The 22,179-nt window shown below is 47.1% G+C and overlaps 1 protein-coding gene across 1 annotated transcript in view; it reads right to left on the bottom strand.

The window, feature by feature from the left end:
* The window catches only part of ppp1r13l (protein phosphatase 1, regulatory subunit 13 like), a 71,831-nt gene extending 51,543 nt beyond the window's left edge, over nucleotides 1-20,288 (bottom strand). The window contains exon 1 of the mRNA XM_046316568.1: nucleotides 20,129-20,288. The gene's annotated coding sequence lies outside the window, so the exon portion shown is untranslated. The remainder of the gene's footprint in view (nucleotides 1-20,128) is intronic.
* Between the last annotated feature and the right edge of the window lie 1,891 nt (nucleotides 20,289-22,179).

Here is a 22,179-nt window from a genome sequence, read left to right as displayed (position 1 = left end):
CATCCTATTGATTCATTTTATGGGCTAATCATTAGCTAGATCCCAAACGTCATCTGTTAACTAGTTAGCATCCTATTGATTCATTTTATGTCCCCCCCAATAAAACTTGCATGAACCTGTTAGGTTAACTTGGAGTAAGGGTTAACCCTAACCCTAACCCACCACCCGAGGTAACATGCCCCCAGCCTGTACTTCTCACACTTCATGTCACCCCCCTAACCCCCCTTAACCCTAACCCCCTCTTAACCCTACCCCCTAACCATAACCATAACACCCCCTAACCATAACCATAACCCCCTTAACCCTAACCATAAACCCCCAAACCATAACCCTACCCCCCTTAACCCTAACCCCCCTAACCCTAACCCCCTAACCCTAACCCCCTAACCATAACCATAACCCCCTAACCCTAACCCCCTCCCCTACCCCCACTAACCCTACCCCCACCTAACCCTACCCCCACCTAACCATAACCATAACCCCCTAACCCCCCCCCTCCCCTAACCCTACCTCCCTAACCCTAACCCTACCCCCCAACCCTAACCCCCTAACCGTAACCCCCCTAACCATAAACCCCTAACCCTAACCCTACCCCCAAACCATAACCCCCTAACCATAACCATAACCCCCCTAACCCCTCCCCCAACCCTACCTCCCCTAACCCTAACCCTACCCCCCAACCCTAACCCCCCTAACCCTAACGCCCCCTAACCATAAACCCCTAACCCTAACCCTACCCCCTAACCATAACCATAACCCCCCCAACACTTTACCAGGTCGACACTACTCTTGTGCGACTAAACACATTATCTGTCTCATCACAATGTTTTTAAGTCTTACCCACTCAACCACACCCACTCAACCACACCCACTCAACCACACCCACTCAACCACACCCACTCAACCACACCCACTCAACCACACCCACTCAACCACACCCACTCAACCACACCCACTCAACCACACCCACTCAACCACACCCACTCAACCCAAAACAATGTTCATCCTGGGTGGCCTGTTCGGTCAATGGTACCTGTTAGCCCAGGTTACCTTTCGTGTTTAGTCGCACAAGAGTAGTGTCACCCTGGTAACATGTTGGGAGGGGGGGCTAAATAGAACATAGACCAAGTTACCTTTACCTTTGACCCATGTTCCATTTAGCCCCCCCCCCCAATGGGTCAATCAAATCAAATGTATTTATAAAGCCCTTCGTACATCAGCTGATATCTCAAAGTGCTGTACAGAAACCCAGCCTAAAACCCCAAACAGCAAACAATGCAGGTGTAGTAACTTGCAATAACAATGGTAAAGGTAACTTGGTTCTAATTAGCCCCCCCCCCCCCGACACAGAGCAGTAGCATGCTTCCCCATGACTCTGGGGGTTAAAAATGGTTCACTCATATTTAAGAGTTAAGAAATAAATACAATAGGAATGGAAAGTTGGGATCGCCCTCTTTTGTGGTCCTTCTGTAGCTCAGTTGGTAGAGCATGGCGCTTGTGACGCCAGGGTAGTGGGTTCGATTCCCGGGACCACCCGTAGAATGTATGCACACATGACTGTAAGTCGCTTTGGATAAAAGCGTCTGCTAAATGGCATATATTATTATATTATTTTTAACAAAGAGCATTAAAACGGTGTTTTGACTGTTTGTCTGAATGCAGGTTTCCTTCTATAGTGTAACATGACCAGGGCCTCGAGAGGGATATTTCTCTGACACAGACAACAAGCCGACGAGGTAAAGAAATAAACTATTCTTCTACAGGGTTGTCAGATTTTGTGTTTAACTTTAATAAGAGGAAGGTTACAACAGTGAAGCAAACAGTTCAAGGCATCATGATACGCACATACACACTGTGTGTGTGTGTGTGTGTGTGTGTGTGTGTGTGTGTGTGTGTGTGTGTGTGTGTGTGTGTGTGTGTGTGTGTGTGTGTGTGTGTGTGTGTGTGTGTGTGTGTGTGTGTTGGTCTCCCAGGCTGTCTGTGTTCTGCTATGTGACCTCTTAGCTAGAGTCATAGAGGCCTTGTGACCACATTCCTCCACACCATCACCCAGTCACCACACCTTCCAGCCTGCAAGAGGCGGAGGACAGTACTCCCTGAAACCAGGGCCCGACCGACCACTCCCCTTCCTGCTGCTGGCTAATGCTTATCTCTGTTTGTCAAGAGCAACCCACACATTCCACTCTCACTGGCTCATACAGGTCACACACACACACACACTCCAACTCTCTACTCGGCAACTCACTTAACACCGCTCTCTTTTCCCCTCTTCTCTTTCCCCCTCGTTGCTTCCTAAAAAGTCTCCTAGTGTCTGTTCTGTTGTCTACTGCAACACTTAGCTTCAGTCTCTTTTGTTACTCATGCTGAACCCATCCCCTGGGATAATTTGGTAATAGATCATTTCTCCATAGGCCTGATGTCTGCTACCCATCGTTTACTCCCTACACAACTGGCAGGCAGCACCTCTATGCTCGGCCAGGCAGCACCTCTATGCTCGGCCAGGCAGCACCTCTATGCTCGGCCAGGCAGCACCTCTATGCTCGGCCAGGCAGCACCTCTATGCTCGGCCAGGCAGCACCTCTATGCTCGGCCAGGCAGCACCTCTATGCTCGGCCAGGCAGCACCTCTATGCTCGGCCAGGCAGCACCTCTATGCTCGGCCAGGCAGCACCTCTATGCTCGGCCAGGCAGCACCTCTATGCTCGGCCAGGCAGCACCTCTATGCTCGGCCAGGCAGCACCTCTATGCTCGGCCAGGCAGCACCTCTATGCTCGGCCAGGCAGCACCTCTATGCTCGGCCAGGCAGCACCTCTATGCTCGGCAAGGCAGCACCTCTATGCTCGGCAAGGCAGCACCTCTATGCTCGGCAAGGCAGCACCTCTATGCTCGGCAAGGCAGCACCTCTATGCTCGGCAAGGCAGCACCTCTATGCTCGGCAAGGCAGCACCTCTATGCTCGGCAAGGCAGCACCTCTATGCTCGGCCAGGCAGCACCTCTATGCTCGGCCAGGCAGCACCTCTATGCTCGGCCAGGCAGCACCTCTATGCTCGGCCAGGCAGCACCTCTATGCTCGGCCAGGCAGCACCTCTATGCTCGGCCAGGCAGCACCTCTATGCTCGGCCAGGCAGCACCTCTATGCTCGGCCAGGCAGCACCTCTATGCTCGGCCAGGCAGCACCTCTATGCTCGGCCAGGCAGCACCTCTATGCTCGGCCAGGCAGCACCTCTATGCTCGGCCAGGCAGCACCTCTATGCTCGGCCAGGCAGCACCTCTATGCTCGGCCAGGCAGCACCTCTATGCTCGGCCAGGCAGCACCTCTATGCTCGGCCAGGCATGCTCGGCCAGGCAGCACCTCTATGCTAGGCCAGGCATGCTCGGCCAGGCAGCACCTCTATGCTAGGCCAGGCATGCTAGGCCAGGCAGCACCTCTATGCTAGGCCAGGCATGCTAGGCCAGGCAGCACCTCTATGCTAGGCCAGGCATGCTAGGCCAGGCAGCACCTCTATGCTAGGCCAGGCATGCTAGGCCAGGCAGCACCTCTATGCTCGGCAAGGCAGCACCTCTATGCTCGGCAAGGCAGCACCTCTATGCTCGGCCAGGCATGCTCGGCCAGGCAGCACCTCTATGCTAGGCCAGGCATGCTAGGCCAGGCAGCACCTCTATGCTAGGCCAGGCATGCTAGGCCAGGCAGCACCTCTATGCTAGGCCAGGCATGCTAGGCCAGGCAGCACCTCTATGCTAGGCCAGGCATGCTAGGCCAGGCAGCACCTCTATGCTCGGCAAGGCAGCACCTCTATGCTCGGCAAGGCAGCACCTCTATGCTAGGCCAGGCATGCTAGGCCAGGCAGCACCTCTATGCTAGGCCAGGCATGCTAGGCCAGGCAGCACCTCTATGCTAGGCCAGGCATGCTAGGCCAGGCAGCACCTCTATGCTAGGCCAGGCATGCTAGGCCAGGCAGCACCTCTATGCTAGGCCAGGCATGCTAGGCCAGGCAGCACCTCTATGCTAGGCCAGGCAGCACTTCTAGTAGACCTCACAGTGAAATGCTGAATACAACAGGTGTAGTAGACCTCACAGTGAAATGCTGAATACAACAGGTGTAGTAGACCTCACAGTGAAATGCTGAATACAACAGGTGTAGTAGACCTCACAGTGAAATGCTGAATACAACAGGTGTAGTAGACCTCACAGTGAAATGCTGAATACAACAGGTGTAGTAGACCTCACAGTGAAATGCTGAATACAACAGGTGTAGTAGACCTCACAGTGAAATGCTGAATACAACAGGTGTAGTAGACCTCACAGTGAAATGCTGAATACAACAGGTGTAGTAGACCTCACAGTGAAATGCTGAATACAACAGGTGTAGTAGACCTCACAGTGAAATGCTGAATACAACAGGTGTAGTAGACCTCACAGTGAAATGCTGAATACAACAGGTGTAGTAGACCTCACAGTGAAATGCTGAATACAACAGGTGTAGTAGACCTCACAGTGAAATGCTGAATACAACAGGTGTAGTAGACCTCACAGTGAAATGCTGAATACAACAGGTGTAGTAGACCTCACAGTGAAATGCTGAATACAACAGGTGTAGTAGACCTCACAGTGAAATGCTGAATACAACAGGTGTAGTAGACCTCACAGTGAAATGCTGAATACAACAGGTGTAGTAGACCTCACAGTGAAATGCTGAATACAACAGGTGTAGTAGACCTCACAGTGAAATGCTGAATACAACAGGTGTAGTAGACCTCACAGTGAAATGCTGAATACAACAGGTGTAGTAGACCTCACAGTGAAATGCTGAATACAACAGGTGTAGTAGACCTCACAGTGAAATGCTGAATACAACAGGTGTAGTAGACCTCACAGTGAAATGCTGAATACAACAGGTGTAGTAGACCTCACAGTGAAATGCTGAATACAACAGGTGTAGTAGACCTCACAGTGAAATGCTAAATACAACAGGAATATAAAATAAAGGTAAAAAAAAAAAAAAAAGAGTCATTGTGGAGGCTATATACAGGGGTTACCGGTACAGAGTCAATGTGGAGGCTATATACAGGGGGTACCGGTACAGAGTCATTGTGGAGGCTATATACAGGGGGTACCGGTACAGAGTCAGTGTGGAGGCTATATACAGGGGGTACCGGTACAGAGTCATTGTGGAGGCTATATACAGGGGGTACCGGTACAGAGTCAGTGTGGAGGCTATATACAGGGGGTACCGGTACAGAGTCATTGTGGAGGCTATATACAGGGGGTACCGGTACAGAGTCATTGTGGAGGCTATATACAGGGGGTACCGGTACAGAGTCATTGTGGAGGCTATATACAGGGGGTACCGGTACAGAGTCATTGTGGAGGCTATATACAGGGGGTACCGGTACAGAGTCAGTGTGGAGGCTATATACAGGGGTACCGGTACAGAGTCATTGTGGAGGCTATATACAGGGGTACCGGTACAGAGTCAGTGTGGAGGCTATATACAGGGGGTACCGGTACAGAGTCATTGTGGAGGCTATATACAGGGGTACCGGTACAGAGTCATTGTGGAGGCTATATACAGGGGTACCGGTACAGAGTCAGTGTGGAGGCTATATACAGGGGGTACCGGTACAGAGTCATTGTGGAGGCTATATACAGGGGGTACCGGTACAGAGTCAGTGTGGAGGCTATATACAGGGGGTACCGGTACAGAGTCATTGTGGAGGCTATATACAAGGGGTACCGGTACAGAGTCATTGTGGAGGCTATATATAGGGGGTACCGGTACAGAGTCAATGTGGAGGCTATATACAAGGGGTACCGGTACAGAGTCAATGTGGAGGCTATATACAAGGGGAACCGGTACAGAGTCATTGTGGAGGCTATATACAGGGGGTACCGGTACAAAGTCAATGTGGAGGCTATATACAGGGGGTACCGGTACAGAGTCATTGTGGAGGCTATATACAAGGGGTACCGGTACAGAGTCATTGTGGAGGCTATATACAGGGGGTACCGGTACAGAGTCAATGTGGAGGCTATATACAGGGGGTACCGGTACCGAGTCAATGTGGAGGCTATATCCAGGGTATTACGGTACAGAGTCAATGTGGAGGCTATATACAGGTGGTACCGGTACAGAGTCATTGTGGAGGCTATATACAGGGGGTACCGGTACAGAGTCAATGTGGAGGCTATATACAGGGGGTACCGGTACAGAGTCAATGTGGAGGCTACATACAGGGGGTACCGGTACAGAGTCAGTGTGGGAGGCTATATACAGGGGGTACCGGTACAGAGTCAATGTGGAGGCTATATACAGGGGGTACCGGTAGAGAGTCAATGTGGAGGATATATACAGGGGGTACCAGTACAGAGTCAATGTGGAGGCTATATACAGGGGGTACCAGTACAGAGTCAATGTGGAGGCTATATACAGGGGGTACCAGTACAGAGTCAATGTGGAGACTATATACAGGGGGTACCAGTACAGAGTCAATGTGGAGGCTATATACAGGGGGTACCAGTACAGAGTCAGTGTGGAGGCTATATACAGGGGGTACCGGTACAGAGTCAATGTGGAGGCTATATACAGGGGGTACCGGTACAGAGTCAATGTGGAGGCTATATACAGGGGATACCGGTACCGAGGCTATATACAGGGGATACCGGTACCGAGTCAATATGGAGGCTATATACAGGGGGTACCGGTACAGAGTCAATGTGGAGGCTATATACAGGGGGTACCGGTACAGAGTCAATATGGAGGCTATATACAGGGGGTACCGGTACCGAGTCAATATGGAGGCTATATACAGGGGGTACCGGTACAGAGTCAATGTGGAGGCTATATACAAGGGGAACCGGTACAGAGTCATTGTGGAGGCTATATACAGGGGGTACCGGTACAGAGTCAATGTGGAGGCTATATACAGGGGATACCGGTACAGAGTCATTGTGGAGGCTATATACAAGGGGTACCGGTACAGAGTCATTGTGGAGGCTATATACAGGGGGTACCGGTACAGAGTCAATGTGGAGGCTATATACAGGGGGTACCGGTACAGAGTCAATGTGGAGGCTATATCCAGGGTATTACGGTACAGAGTCAATGTGGAGGCTATATACAGGTGGTACCGGTACAGAGTCATTGTGGAGGCTATATACAGGGGGTACCGGTACAGAGTCAATGTGGAGGCTATATACAGGGTATTACGGTACAGAGTCAATGTGGAGGCTATATACAGGGTATTACGGTACAGAGTCAATGTGGAGGCTATATACAGGGGGTACCGGTACAGGGTCAATGTGGAGGCTATATACAGGGGGTACCGGTACAGAGTCAATGTGGAGGCTATATACAGGGTATTACGGTACAGAGTCAATGTGGAGGCTATATACAGGGTATTACGGTACAGAGTCAATGTGGAGGCTATATACAGGGGGTACCGGTACAGGGTCAATGTGGAGGCTATATACAGGTGGTACCGGTACAGAGTCATTGTGGAGGCTATATACAGGGGGTACCGGTACAGAGTCAATGTGGAGGCTATATACAGGGTATTACGGTACAGAGTCAATGTGGAGGCTATATACAGGGTATTACGGTACAGAGTCAATGTGGAGGCTATATACAGGGGGTACCGGTACAGGGTCAATGTGGAGGCTATATACAGGGGGTACCGGTACAGAGTCAATGTGGAGGCTATATACAGGGGGTACCAGTACAGAGTCAATGTGGAGGCTATATACAGGGGGTACCAGTACAGAGTCAATGTGGAGACTATATACAGGGGGTACCAGTACAGAGTCAATGTGGAGGCTATATACAGGGGGTACCGGTACAGAGTCAATGTGGAGGCTATATACAGGGGGTACCGGTACAGAGTCAATGTGGAGGCTATATACAGGGGATACCGGTACCGAGGCTATATACAGGGGATACCGGTACCGAGTCAATATGGAGGCTATATACAGGGGGTACCGGTACAGAGTCAATGTGGAGGCTATATACAGGGGGTACCGGTACCGAGTCAATATGGAGGCTATATACAGGGGGTACCGGTACAGAGTCAATGTGGAGGCTATATACAGGGGGTACCGGTACAGAGTCAATATGGAGGCTATATACAGGGGGTACCGGTACCGAGTCAATATGGAGGCTATATACAGGGGGTACCGGTACCGAGTCAATATGGAGGCTATATACAGGGGATACCGGTACCGAGGCTATATACAGGGGATACCGGTACCGAGTCAATATGGAGGCTATATACAGGGGGTACCGGTACAGAGTCAATGTGGAGGCTATATACAAGGGGAACCGGTACAGAGTCATTGTGGAGGCTATATACAGGGGGTACCGGTACAGAGTCAATGTGGAGGCTATATACAGGGGATACCGGTACAGAGTCATTGTGGAGGCTATATACAAGGGGTACCGGTACAGAGTCATTGTGGAGGCTATATACAGGGGGTACCGGTACAGAGTCAATGTGGAGGCTATATACAGGGGGTACCGGTACCGAGTCAATGTGGAGGCTATATCCAGGGTATTACGGTACAGAGTCAATGTGGAGGCTATATACAGGTGGTACCGGTACAGAGTCATTGTGGAGGCTATATACAGGGGGTACCGGTACAGAGTCAATGTGGAGGCTATATACAGGGTATTACGGTACAGAGTCAATGTGGAGGCTATATACAGGGTATTACGGTACAGAGTCAATGTGGAGGCTATATACAGGGGGTACCGGTACAGGGTCAATGTGGAGGCTATATACAGGGGGTACCGGTACAGAGTCAATGTGGAGGCTATATACAGGGGGTACCGGTACAGAGTCAATGTGGAGGCTATATACAGGTGGTACCGGTACAGAGTCAATGTGGAGGCTATATACAGGTGGTACCGGTACAGAGTCATTGTGGAGGCTATATACAGGGGGTACCGGTACAGAGTCAATGTGGAGGCTATATACAGGGTATTACGGTACAGAGTCAATGTGGAGGCTATATACAGGGTATTACGGTACAGGGTCAATGTGGAGGCTATATACAGGGTGTACCGGTACAGAGTCAATGTGGAGGCTATATACAGGGGGTACCGGTACAGAGTCAATGTGGAGGCTATATACAGGGGGTACCAGTACAGAGTCAATGTGGAGGCTATATACAGGGGGTACCAGTACAGAGTCAATGTGGAGACTATATACAGGGGGTACCAGTACAGAGTCAATGTGGAGGCTATATACAGGGGTACCGGTACAGAGTCAATGTGGAGGCTATATACAGGGGGTACCGGTACAGAGTCAATGTGGAGGCTATATACAGGGGATACCGGTACCGAGGCTATATACAGGGGATACCGGTACCGAGTCAATATGGAGGCTATATACAGGGGGTACCGGTACAGAGTCAATGTGGAGGCTATATACAGGGGGTACCGGTACCGAGTCAATATGGAGGCTATATACAGGGGGTACCGGTACAGAGTCAATGTGGAGGCTATATACAGGGGGTACCGGTACAGAGTCAATGTGGAGGCTATATACAGGGGGTACCGGTACCGAGTCAATATGGAGGCTATATACAGGGGGTACCGGTACCGAGTCAATATGGAGGCTATATACAGGGGATACCGGTACCGAGGCTATATACAGGGGATACCGGTACCGAGTCAATATGGAGGCTATATACAGGGGGTACCGGTACAGAGTCAATGTGGAGGCTATATACAGGGGGTACCGGTACCGAGTCAATGTGGAGGCTATATACAGGGGGTACCGGTACAGAGTCAATGTGGAGGCTATATACAAGGGGTACCGGTACAGAGTCAATATGGAGGCTATATACAGGGGGTACCGGTACCGAGTCAATATGGAGGCTATATACAGGGGGTACCGGTACCGAGTCAATATGGAGGCTATATACAGGGGCTACCGGTACAGAGTCAATGTGGAGGCTATATACAGGGGGTACCAGTACAATGTGGAGGCTATATACAGGGGGTACCGGTACCGAGTCAATATGGAGGCTATATACAGGGGGTACCGGTACCGAGTCAATATGGAGGCTATATACAGGGGGTACCGGTACCGAGTCAATATGGAGGCTATATACAGGGGGTACCGGTACCGAGTCAATGTGGAGGCTATATACAGGGTATTACGGTACAGAGTCAATGTGGAGGCTATATACAGGGTATTACGGTACAGGGTCAATGTGGAGGCTATATACAGGGGGTACCGGTACAGAGTCAATGTGGAGGCTATATACAGGGGGTACCGGTACAGAGTCAATGTGGAGGCTATATACAGGGGGTACCAGTACAGAGTCAATGTGGAGGCTATATACAGGGGGTACCAGTACAGAGTCAATGTGGAGACTATATACAGGGGGTACCAGTACAGAGTCAATGTGGAGGCTATATACAGGGGGTACCGGTACAGAGTCAATGTGGAGGCTATATACAGGGGGTACCGGTACAGAGTCAATGTGGAGGCTATATACAGGGGATACCGGTACCGAGGCTATATACAGGGGATACCGGTACCGAGTCAATATGGAGGCTATATACAGGGGGTACCGGTACAGAGTCAATGTGGAGGCTATATACAGGGGGTACCGGTACCGAGTCAATATGGAGGCTATATACAGGGGGTACCGGTACAGAGTCAATGTGGAGGCTATATACAGGGGGTACCGGTACAGAGTCAATGTGGAGGCTATATACAGGGGGTACCGGTACCGAGTCAATATGGAGGCTATATACAGGGGGTACCGGTACCGAGTCAATATGGAGGCTATATACAGGGGATACCGGTACCGAGGCTATATACAGGGGATACCGGTACCGAGTCAATATGGAGGCTATATACAGGGGGTACCGGTACAGAGTCAATGTGGAGGCTATATACAGGGGGTACCGGTACCGAGTCAATGTGGAGGCTATATACAGGGGGTACCGGTACAGAGTCAATGTGGAGGCTATATACAAGGGGTACCGGTACAGAGTCAATATGGAGGCTATATACAGGGGGTACCGGTACCGAGTCAATATGGAGGCTATATACAGGGGGTACCGGTACCGAGTCAATATGGAGGCTATATACAGGGGCTACCGGTACAGAGTCAATGTGGAGGCTATATACAGGGGGTACCAGTACAATGTGGAGGCTATATACAGGGGGTACCGGTACCGAGTCAATATGGAGGCTATATACAGGGGGTACCGGTACCGAGTCAATATGGAGGCTATATACAGGGGGTACCGGTACCGAGTCAATATGGAGGCTATATACAGGGGGTACCGGTACCGAGTCAATATGGAGGCTATATACAGGGGGTACCGGTACCGAGTCAATATGGAGGCTATATACAGGGGGTACCGGTACCGAGTCAATATGGAGGCTATATACAGGGGGTACCGGTACCGAGTCAATATGGAGGCTATATACAGGGGGTACCGGTACAGAGTCAATATGGAGGCTATATACAGGGGGTACCGGTACCGAGTCAATATGGAGGCTATATACAGGGGGTACCGGTACAGAGTCAATGTGGAGGCTATATACAGGGGGTACCGCTACAGAGTCAATATGGAGGCTATATACAGGGGGTACCGGTACAGAGTCAATATGGAGGCTATATACAGGGTATTACGGTACAGAGTCAATGTGGAGGCTATATACAGGGGGTACCGGTACAGAGTCAATGTGGAGGCTATATACAGGGGGTACCGGTACAGAGTCGATGTGGAGGCTATATACAGGGGGTACCGGTACAGAGTCAATATGGAGGCTATATACAGGGTATTACGGTACAGAGTCAATGTGGAGGCTATATACAGGGGGTACCAGTACAGAGTCAATGTGGAGGCTATATACAGGGTATTACGGTACAGAGTCAATGTGGAGGCTATATACAGGGGGTACCAGTACAGAGTCAATGTGGAGGCTATATACAGGGGGTACCGGTACAGAGTCAATGTGGAGGCTATATACAGGGGGTACCGGTACAGAGTCAATGTGGAGGCTATATACAGGGGGTACCGGTACAGAGTCAATGTGGAGGCTATATACAGGGTATTACGGTACAGAGTCAATATTCTTGTTGTTCTGAAACCCCACCCTCCCACTAGCATTGACTTTGCTGAAAAATAATACTTAGTCTGACTGAGATGCGGTTGTCCCACCTCGCTACTTTCAGACGGATGCACAGACTGTATGTGGGCTCCTGGATAAGACTGACTGCTCAATGACTCACCTGTCAATGTAATGTTGTGTCATCCTTTTGAACACAAGGCATTGAATGCATGTGTCTGTTAGCAGCGCTACTGTAGAGGTATATACATATACACATCTCAACCAATGTTGATTGACCCCCCCCCCCCCCCACCACACTGCTTCTACCAGTTTGACGGCAAAAACATCGACATGAAAAACATACTGGCAGTGTGAAATATATGGAGGTATGTAAGAAAGGATATATACTCTCCCCTTCCAACCCTTCTGTGAGCGCACACACACACACACACACACACACACACACACACACACACACACACACACACACACACACACACACACACACACACACACACACACACACACACACACACACACCTCTCTCCGACGTACATTCAAGTCCTCATACCACAGAGTCAGTTAAAGACGTTCCTAACTCACAGCACCACACCCCATTCCTCTGAAGGACTTACTCACAGCAGGAGGGTTACATATTATATATTTTTTTATAAGTTTAAAAATTGTAACTGTTATTTAACTAGGCAAGTCAGTTAAGAACAAATTATTATTTACAATGACGGTCTACCTTGTTCAGGGGCAGAACAACAGATTTTTTACCTTGTCAGCTCTGGGATTCGATCGAGCAACCTTTCGGTTACTGGCCTAATCACTAAGCTACCTGTGTCCCAAAAGCCAGTTAAAGCCAATGTGGATGAGGAACTATTGAGCTAAACTAGAGCACAGGGATGAGGAACTATTGAGCTAGACTAGAGCACGAGGAATTATTGAGCTAGACTAGAGCACTTGGATGAGGAACTATTGAGCTAGACTAGAGCACTTGGATGAGGAACTATTGAGCTAGACTAGAGCATGAGGATGAGGAACTATTGAGCTAGACTAGAGCACGGGGATGAGGAACTATTGAACTAGACTAGAGCACAGGGATGAGTAACTATTGAGCTAGACTAGAGCACGGGGATGAGTAACTATTGAGCTAGACTAGAGCATGAGGATGAGTAACTATTGAGCTAGACTAGAGCACGAGGAACTATTGAGCTAGACTAGAGCACGGGGATGAGTAACTATTGAACTAGACTCGAGCACTTGGATGAGGAACTATTGAGAACGACTAGAGCACGGGGATGAGGAACTATTGAGCTAAACTAGAGCACAGGATGAGAAACTATTGAGCTAGACTAGAGCACGGGGATGAGGAACTATTGAGCTAGACTAGAGCACGCGGAACTATTGAACTAGACTAGAGCACGGGATGAGGAACTATTGAGCTAGACTAGAGCATGCGGATGAGGAATTATTGAGCTAGACTAGAGCATGAGGATGAGGAACTATTGAGCTAGACTAGAGCATGAGGATGAGGAACTATTGAACTAGACTAGAGCACGGGGATTTATACCTGAAGGAAAACCGATAGGACATGGGCGGAAAGCCATAAAACCCAGAGCAAGGCGTGATGGTACTGTGTGTACGATGTGTGCGTTTGTGTTACTATATGAAAGACTGATCGTCTGAGTGTAGATAGCACAGTTCTAGATAGCACAGAAAACACATGTCTAGGCAGGGTGGTATGGTCTGTGTATCTACTATTATGGAGAAAGCATATGTTGTCTGAGTTTACTTACATAAAACCCAACAGAAAAGGCAATCTTCTGGAAATCTTCAGGTTTTGAGAGTTCAAATATCAAACTGTCTAAACTAGCCTGTGCCCCCCCCCCCCCCAGCTTACAACAGTAAATAGATAGCCTATAGAAAGAAAGTTACTGATTCACACAGACATATATCTGTTGAAGTATGTATAAATGTTCCCTACTGTCTTGTCATGCACTTTGCACTTGGCAGTAGAAGAATGGTCCCACCCAGAGTTACTGTGGCAGGGTGGTTAGAGCGTTGGACTAGTAACCGGAAGGTTGCAAGTTCAAACCCCCCGAGCTGACAAGTACAAATCTGTCGTTCTGCCCCTGAACAAGCAGTTAACCCACTGTTCCTAGGCCGTCATGGTAAATAAGAATTTGTTCTTAACTGACTTGCCTAGTTAAAAAAAATATTTATATAAAAAAACTGCAATACCGTGTCCTTGGCAAGCTATGTGCAAGGCATGTTTTGGTTTTCATGGATTGTCTGTTTTCCCACCATGGGTAAACAGACAAAAACGACACGTTACAATAGAGCTGGTACATGTTTACACACCGGGGAATTTGTTTACACGTAGTGGTACATTGTGTGCTTGGCTGTTGCAGACTTTGTAGCTACAAAAAGCTCCCTAGTTTAAATGACCACACGCCTAAATGACTTTCACTACCTTCTGCAGATCCAAACCTCTAGAACACCAGGTCTCTCTCTCTCTCTCTCTCTCTCTGCCAGCCAGGCAGCAGCATGTGACTGAGGGAGGAATCTCTCAAGGCTCCACAATGTGACAGGCAGACATTCCAGTCCAGAACACAACACACACTAACAGCTATCTAGCTATCATCCACATAGCTAGATATTAGACAGCTGTTAGCTATGTGGATGATAGCTAGATATTAGACAGCTGTTAGCTATGTGGATGATAGCTAGATATTAGACAGCTGTTAGCTAACATCCACATAGCTAACAGCTATCTAATATCTAGATATTCCACATAGCTAGATATTAGACAACTGTTAGCTATGTGGATGATAGCTAGATATTAGACAGCTGTTAGCTAACATCCACATAGCTAACAGCTATCTAACATTTAGCTAACATCCACATAGCTAGATATCAGATAGCTGTGAGCTCTGTGGACATTAGCTATGAGCTATGTGGACATTAGCTAGATATCAGATAGCTATGAGCTATGTGGACGTTAGCTAGATATCAGATAGCTATGAGCTATGTGGACGTTAGCTAGATATCAGATAGCTATGTGGACGTTCGCTAGATATCTATGAGGTATGTGGACGTTCGCTAGATATCTATGAGCTATGAGCTCTGTGGACGTTAGCTAGATATCAGATAGCTATGAGCTCTGTGGACATTAGCTAGATATCAGATAGCTATGAGCTCTGTGGACGTTAGCTAGATATCAGATAGCTGTGAGCTATGTGGACGTTAGCTAGATATCAGATAGCTGTGAGCTATGTGGACGTTAGCTAGATATCAGATAGCTGTGAGCTATGTGGACGTTAGCTAGATATCAGATAGCTGTGAGCTATGTGGACGTTAGCTAGATATCGGATAGCTATGAGCTATGTGGACGTTAGCTAGATATCGGATAGCTATGAGCTATGTGGACGTTAGCTAGATATCAGATAGCTGTGAGCTAAAGTCCACATACAGTGCATTCGGAAGGAATTCAGACCCCTTGACTTTTCCACGTTTTGTTACAGCCTTATTCTAAAATGAATTCAATCATTTTCCCCCCTCATCAATCTATGCAATATACCCCAGCTAACGTCCACATAGCTCACAGCTAATAGCTGACATATGCTAAGGCCTATCATCCAAAACATGTTCTGCAGGGGACTTGGCTGAGGGCATCGTTAACCTCTCTTGGGTAGGGGGCAGTATTTTCACCTCCGGGTGAAAAGCATGCCCAACATAATCTGCCTGTTACTCAGGCCCAGAAGCTAGGGTATGCATATAATTGGTAGATTTGGATAGAAAACACTCTAAAGTTTATAAAACTGTTAAAAGAATGTCTATGAGTATAACAGAACTGATATGGCAGGCGGAACCCCGAGAACAAACCATCCGGGGGGGGATTGAGGTCATAGGATATTCCATTTGTTTTCTATGGTATACCCTTATTATTAGGAACCCGTTTGCAGTTCCTATGGCTTCCACTAGATGTCAACAGTCTTTAGAAATTGTTCGAGGTTTTTCTTTTGAGAAATGAAGAAGTAGTGTTATTCATTGTAAGTGTCACTCCAGGTGGACTCTACTGTTTTGGTGCTCGTTTAACTGGAGCGCGCTCCACGTTGTTTTTATCCGGTATTAGAAACAGTTTATTCCGTCTTAAATCTTATCGATTATTTACGTTTTAGGGAACCTGAGGTCGGATTAGGAACGTTGTTACCCGAGGTCGGATTAGGAACGTTGTTACCCGAGGTCGGATTAGGAACGTTGTTACCCGAGGTCGGATTAGGAACGTTGTTACCCGAGGTCGGATTACGTTGAACGATTTGTTACCCGAGGTCGGATTAGGAACGTTGTTACCCGAGGTCGGATTAGGAACGTTGTTACCCGAGGTCGGATTAGGAACGTTGTTACCCGAGGTCGGATTAGGAACGTTGTTACCCGAGGTCGGATTAGGAACGTTGTTACCCGAGGTCGGATTAGGAACGTTGTTACCAGAGGTCGGATTAGGAACGTTGTTACCCGAGGTCGGATTAGGAACGTTGTTACCCGAGGTCGGATTAGGAACGTTGTTACCCGAGGTTGGATTAGGAATGTCGTTTGAAATGTTTGGACCAAGTTTAAAGGTAATTTATTAGATACTTTGTAGGCATGTTGGGCGAATTGAAACCGGTGTATTTCTGAATCAAACGCGCCAAATAAATGGACATTTTTGGAACATAAAGAAGGACATTATCGAACAAAAGGACCATTTGTGATGTACCTGGGACATTTTGGAGTGCCAACAGAAGAACATCTTTAAAGGTAAGGCATTAATTATAGCGCTATTTCTGACTTTTGTAGTGCACCTGCCTGGTTGAAATATGATTTTCATGTGTTTGTATGCGGGGCGCTGTCCTCAGATAATCGCATGGTCTGCTTTCGCCGTAAAGCCTTTTTGAAATCTGACACAGCGGCTGGATTAACAAGAAGTTAAGCTTTATTTGGATGTATAACACATATATTCAAGAATGTTAAATATTTGAATTTGGTATTTTTTGAATTTCGCAGATGTTACGCTACCGTCCCACCTGTCCATAAGAAGTTTTAAGGGACTCATCATCACATGTAAAACACTGAAGGTCATGTAATCACTGGGTCAAATCTGTTACTATGAACACTTCTGTTATTTCAATACATTGCTTAGAGAGGACTTCTTCATTTTTTAATGTGAATTTGCATGATACATCTTGTCTTGGAGGGCCTTATTGTGTGTGTGTGTGTGTGTGTGTGTGTGTGTGTGTGTGTGTGTGTGTGTGTGTGTGTGTGTGTGTGTGTGTGTGTGTGTGTGTGTGTGTGTGTGTGTGTGTGTGTGTGTGTGTGTGTGTGTGTGTGTGTGTGACACACATAGTTTACAGCTGGTAAAAAGGTGCAGTGAAATGCTTACTTGCAAGCTCCCTCAACAGTGTGTGATGAGTGATGTCCCTTAGAGCTCCAGAGGAAAGCTACAGGACAGGCTACAGCAGGTTGAGCTCTATTCATATAATTACATCATTATGTTACCCAGCTGGTTCTGAAAGACACACAGCTCTCTCTCTGTATCTGCCCAGGCTGAATGATGTTCAGACAGACACACAGCTCTCTCTCCCTCGCTCCCTCCCCAGACTAAATTATGTTAGGTATGGCCAGTTGAGAACAAGTTCTCATTTACAACTGCGACCTGGCCAAGATAAAGCAAAGCAGTGCGACAAAAGCAACACAGATTGTGATAGATGTGCAGGTAGAAATACTGATGTTCAAAAGAGCAGAAAACAATAACAAATATGGGAGGTTGGTAGTTGGTTGGATGGGCTATTTACAGATGGGCTGTGTACAGCTGCAGCGATCGGTAAGCTGCTCTGACAGCTGACGCTTAAAGTCAGGGAGGGAGATATAAGTCTCCAACATCAGGGATTTTTGCAGTTCGTTCCAGTCATTGGCAGCAGAGAACTGGAAGGAGAGGCGGCCAAAGAAGGTGTTGGCTTTGGGGATAACCAGTGAGATATACCTGCTGGAGCGCGTGCTACGGGTGGGTGTTGTTGTGGTGACCAGTAAGCTGAGATAAGGTGGGGCTTTACCTAGCAAAGACTTATAGATGACTTGGAGCCAGTGGGTTTGGTGACTAGTTTGAAGCAAGGGCCAGCCAACGAGAGCATACAGGTCACAGTGGTGGGTAGTATATGGGGCTTTGGTGACAAAACGGATGGCATTGTGATAGACTGCATCCAGTTTGCTGAGTAGAGTATTGGAAGCTATTTTGTAAATGACATCGCCAAAGTCGAGGATCGGTAGTATAGTCAGTTGTACGAGGGTATGTTTGCAGCATGAGTCAAGGATGCTTTGTTACGAAATAGGAAGCCGATTCTAGATTTAACTTTGGATTGGAGATGCTTAATGTGATAATTAGTTATGCCACTATTTATTGACTTCAATAACTTTTTCTCATGTCACATGAAAACATCATAGATTCAAATGAGTTAAACGGTTTAAACTTTAGACTGGTCCAGTACCATATACCCCTTTCTGTAAATTAGGCAATGACTGCATTTAGCTACAGTATAATATTATGTTTATAAGGCAATATATAACTGGATCTAGTACAATCAAGTGTTAACCCAAATTCTTCAAGTACAAATGCAGGCTGGGCAGAATAGTTTTATATCTAGACTGAGCCGTCTCATCCCCTCGCTGTTTGAGTGGCAGTGCAGTGCTGTCTGTAGTGAATGGGAAGCCAACATCTGATTTCCATTAGTTGGGGAAAATCCGTCAAGCTGAAGACATGTGTGAAGCTAGCCACAATAAGGATTCGCCACGGTCATGGAATTTGCAGATCGCCTTCTAAATAAAAGCCCCCCCCCTCGAAAGCGATTCAAACAGATACAAAAATAGTGGAATCATGCCATATTTGGACTAGATAAACACTAAACAACGTCGGAAATGTTGTTATATAAATTCAACAAAAGATAATAATTGGTTTCGGGATGAAAAAATAATAATTTTGAAATCACTTTGAATGTATTAGACTTTAGAATTGTATTGGGGGTCATTGTTTTTTTCTCTGTACAGACATGGATCTTGGGTCCATGAAATGGGATATCAGCCTCCTCAGTGCCAACCACAGATTACAACTGTGAAGGGTCTTCACAAGATCCATAGGCATGGATCGATACATAGTAAGGTGACTGGGGAGCTTGTGCTACGGTTATAGCCTGTGGTTGGCACGGAGTAGACATCCTATTTCATGGACATAAAGGTCCACAAGGAAGGTGGTTTCGGGGCTCCCGAGTGGTGCAGCGGTCTAAGGCCCTGCATCTCAGTGCTTGAGGCATCGCTACAGACACTGTGGTTCAAATCCAGGCTGTATCACATCAGGCTGTGATTGGGCGGCGCACAATTGGCCCAGCATCGTCCGTGTCTGGCCTGGGTAGGCGGCCATTGTAAATAAGAGTTTGTTCTTAACTGACTTCCCTAGTTAAATAAAGGTTACATTTAAAATATATAAGTTTGCCCCAAACGCATTTCTAAAGTCTAATACATCCACAGTGCAATTTCACAGATTTTTATTTTGACGAATTATTGTATGTTGTTCAATTTATATAACAATATTCCGACATTGTTTAGCATTATGTTGTCCAAATATGGTATGATTCCGCTATTTGTATCCGATTGAATCACTTTCAAATACTTTTATTTTGAAGGCATCCCGAAAATACCACGACTGTGGCTAATCCTTATTGTCGCTAGCTTCACACAGGTAAACTAAAGCTCCTCCTCGCAAGACCTTTCACAAAGAATGTCCAAAATCTTCCATCAAAACTATTTGCAAAAAGGAATGACTGACCTTGTTTCGAAACGATCTATTGTAATGTCTAATGGGACACGGAAATCTTGTATAAAGTAATCCCAAATCAACAAATGAAAATACATAATAAAACAAACTACAATACTAACCTCCTGCAGTAAACTGGGCAGAGTAGACTATCCCACGCAGCGAAACATTTCTATAGCCAGACAAACCAAATCAAATGCTTTCTTACCCGATGGACCTTAGTTCCGTTGAAAACTAAGACAGCAAAGTTCAGCCTGAACTAAACTTAGACAACTCCTTCACAATACGTCTGTTAAAACTAGGACTATTGTTGAGCCGCCCAGTCGTTGCGTTGTGAAATGAGTGAACTTATTTTGGAGCGGAGTCCAGCCCACTGCGCACTGTAACCCGAGCCAGGTGTTCCAGTGCACAGCTGGCGCAGGTGAGCCCTCCCCTGGCCGCGGTGTATCATGGGGTATGTAGGTTTTTACACATTGATCGATGTTACTCTCACAATGTTCGGGGAATTACATTGCAATGACAGTACAGAGAAATGTAGCCTATTTATCATTTTGACCAAGGCTTTTGTCTCGTATATTGTAGGACTTATTAGATAAAGGTAGAATAGTTTCAGATGTGAGTAGTCTAGTATCGGCATTAATAAATAAATTCATGTTTCTGCAGTGGTGGAAAAAGTACCCAACTGTCATACTTGAGGAAAAGTAAAGATACCTTAATATAAAATGACTCAAGTAAAAGTCACCCAGTAAAATACTACTTGAGTAAAAGTCACCCAGTAAAATACTACTTGAGTAAAAGTCACCCAGTAAAATACTACTTGAGTAAAAGTCACCCAGTAAAATACTACTTGAGTAAAAGTTTTAAAGTATTTTGTTTTAAACATACTTAAGTATCAAAAGTAAATATAGAAGTTACTTCAAAGTCTTAAACAAACCAGACATCATTTTCTTGTTTTTAATCATTTACAGATAGCCAGGGACACGCTCCAACACTCAGACATAATTTACAAATGAAGCATGTGTTTAGTGAGTCCTCCAGATCAGAGGCAGTAGGGATGACCAGGGATGTTCTCTGTTTAGTGAGTCCTCCAGATCAGAGGCAGTAGGGATGACCAGGGATGTTCTCTATTTAGTGAGTCCTCCAGATCAGAGGCAGTAGAGATGACCAGGGATGTTCTCTGTTTAGTGAGTCCTCCAGATCAGAGGCAGTAGAGATGACCAGGGATGTTCTCTGTTTAGTGAGTCCTCCAGATCAGAGGCAGTAGAGATGACCAGGGATGTTCTCTGTTTAGTGAGTCCTCCAGATCAGAGGCAGTAGAGATGACCAGGGATGTTCTCTGTTTAGTGAGTCCTCCAGATCAGAGGCAGTAGAGATGACCAGGGATGTTCTCTGTTTAGTGAGTCCTCCAGATCAGAGGCAGTAGAGATGACCACGGATGTTCTCTGTTTAGTGAGTTAGCGGTTAGCGTTTCAATCGGTGACGTCACTTGCTCTGAGACCTTGAAGTAGTGGTTCCCCTTTGCTCTGCGAGGGCCATGGCTTTTGTGGAGCGATGGGTAACGATGCTTCGAGGGTGACTGTTGTTGATGTGTGCAGAGGGTCCCTGGTTCGCGCCCGGGTATGGGCGAGGGGACGATCTAAAGTTATATTGTTACACATAGACAGGAGAAGTATTGGACTAAAGCACCCTAATGTTACTCCTTATTCCAAGGGTTCTGTTTAAAGGGCAAATTGGCTCCGGAAGCAAAATCATTCAAATATTCCATCTAAACATGAATCGATTCTCAATTGCAATACGGTTCTAGAAACATAAATCCCTCTACTTCCATTTCCCATCCAAGTAATTTATTCACTTTCTGCTCACTGTTTTAACAGTTGCATACGACAGTATGTTTCAGTGTTTGTCTAGTCTGTTTTCAGTAAATAAGCGCTGTAACGTTGAAAAAATGGCCGTTTGGGAACCCTAACCCTATAAAAGGTGTGTATCAATGCAACCTTTTTCTCGCTGATATGAAAGATAAGGTTCTTATGATTCCAAATCCAGACCCCAAGTCACAACTCTTGGGCTCTTTAAAAAGAAAACGCCCCCGTACCAGAAGACGCCTTTCGTCCGATGACTCTTATGTGTGACGTGAAAGGAACTGAAAATCATGACCATTGGCTAGAGAATTATATACCAGTTGAGACGCAAGGCTGTGGTGGCGAACATGCGCCACAAATTCCTTCCCTGTTAGGGTGAAGGACACACAGGGGTGGCAAG

The sequence above is a fragment of the Oncorhynchus gorbuscha genome, linkage group LG19 (assembly GCF_021184085.1).
Source record: "Oncorhynchus gorbuscha isolate QuinsamMale2020 ecotype Even-year linkage group LG19, OgorEven_v1.0, whole genome shotgun sequence".
Lineage (NCBI taxonomy): Eukaryota > Metazoa > Chordata > Actinopteri > Salmoniformes > Salmonidae > Oncorhynchus > Oncorhynchus gorbuscha.
Note: the sequence above shows the minus strand (reverse complement) of the source record. Positions and strands in the feature narration are given on the sequence as shown.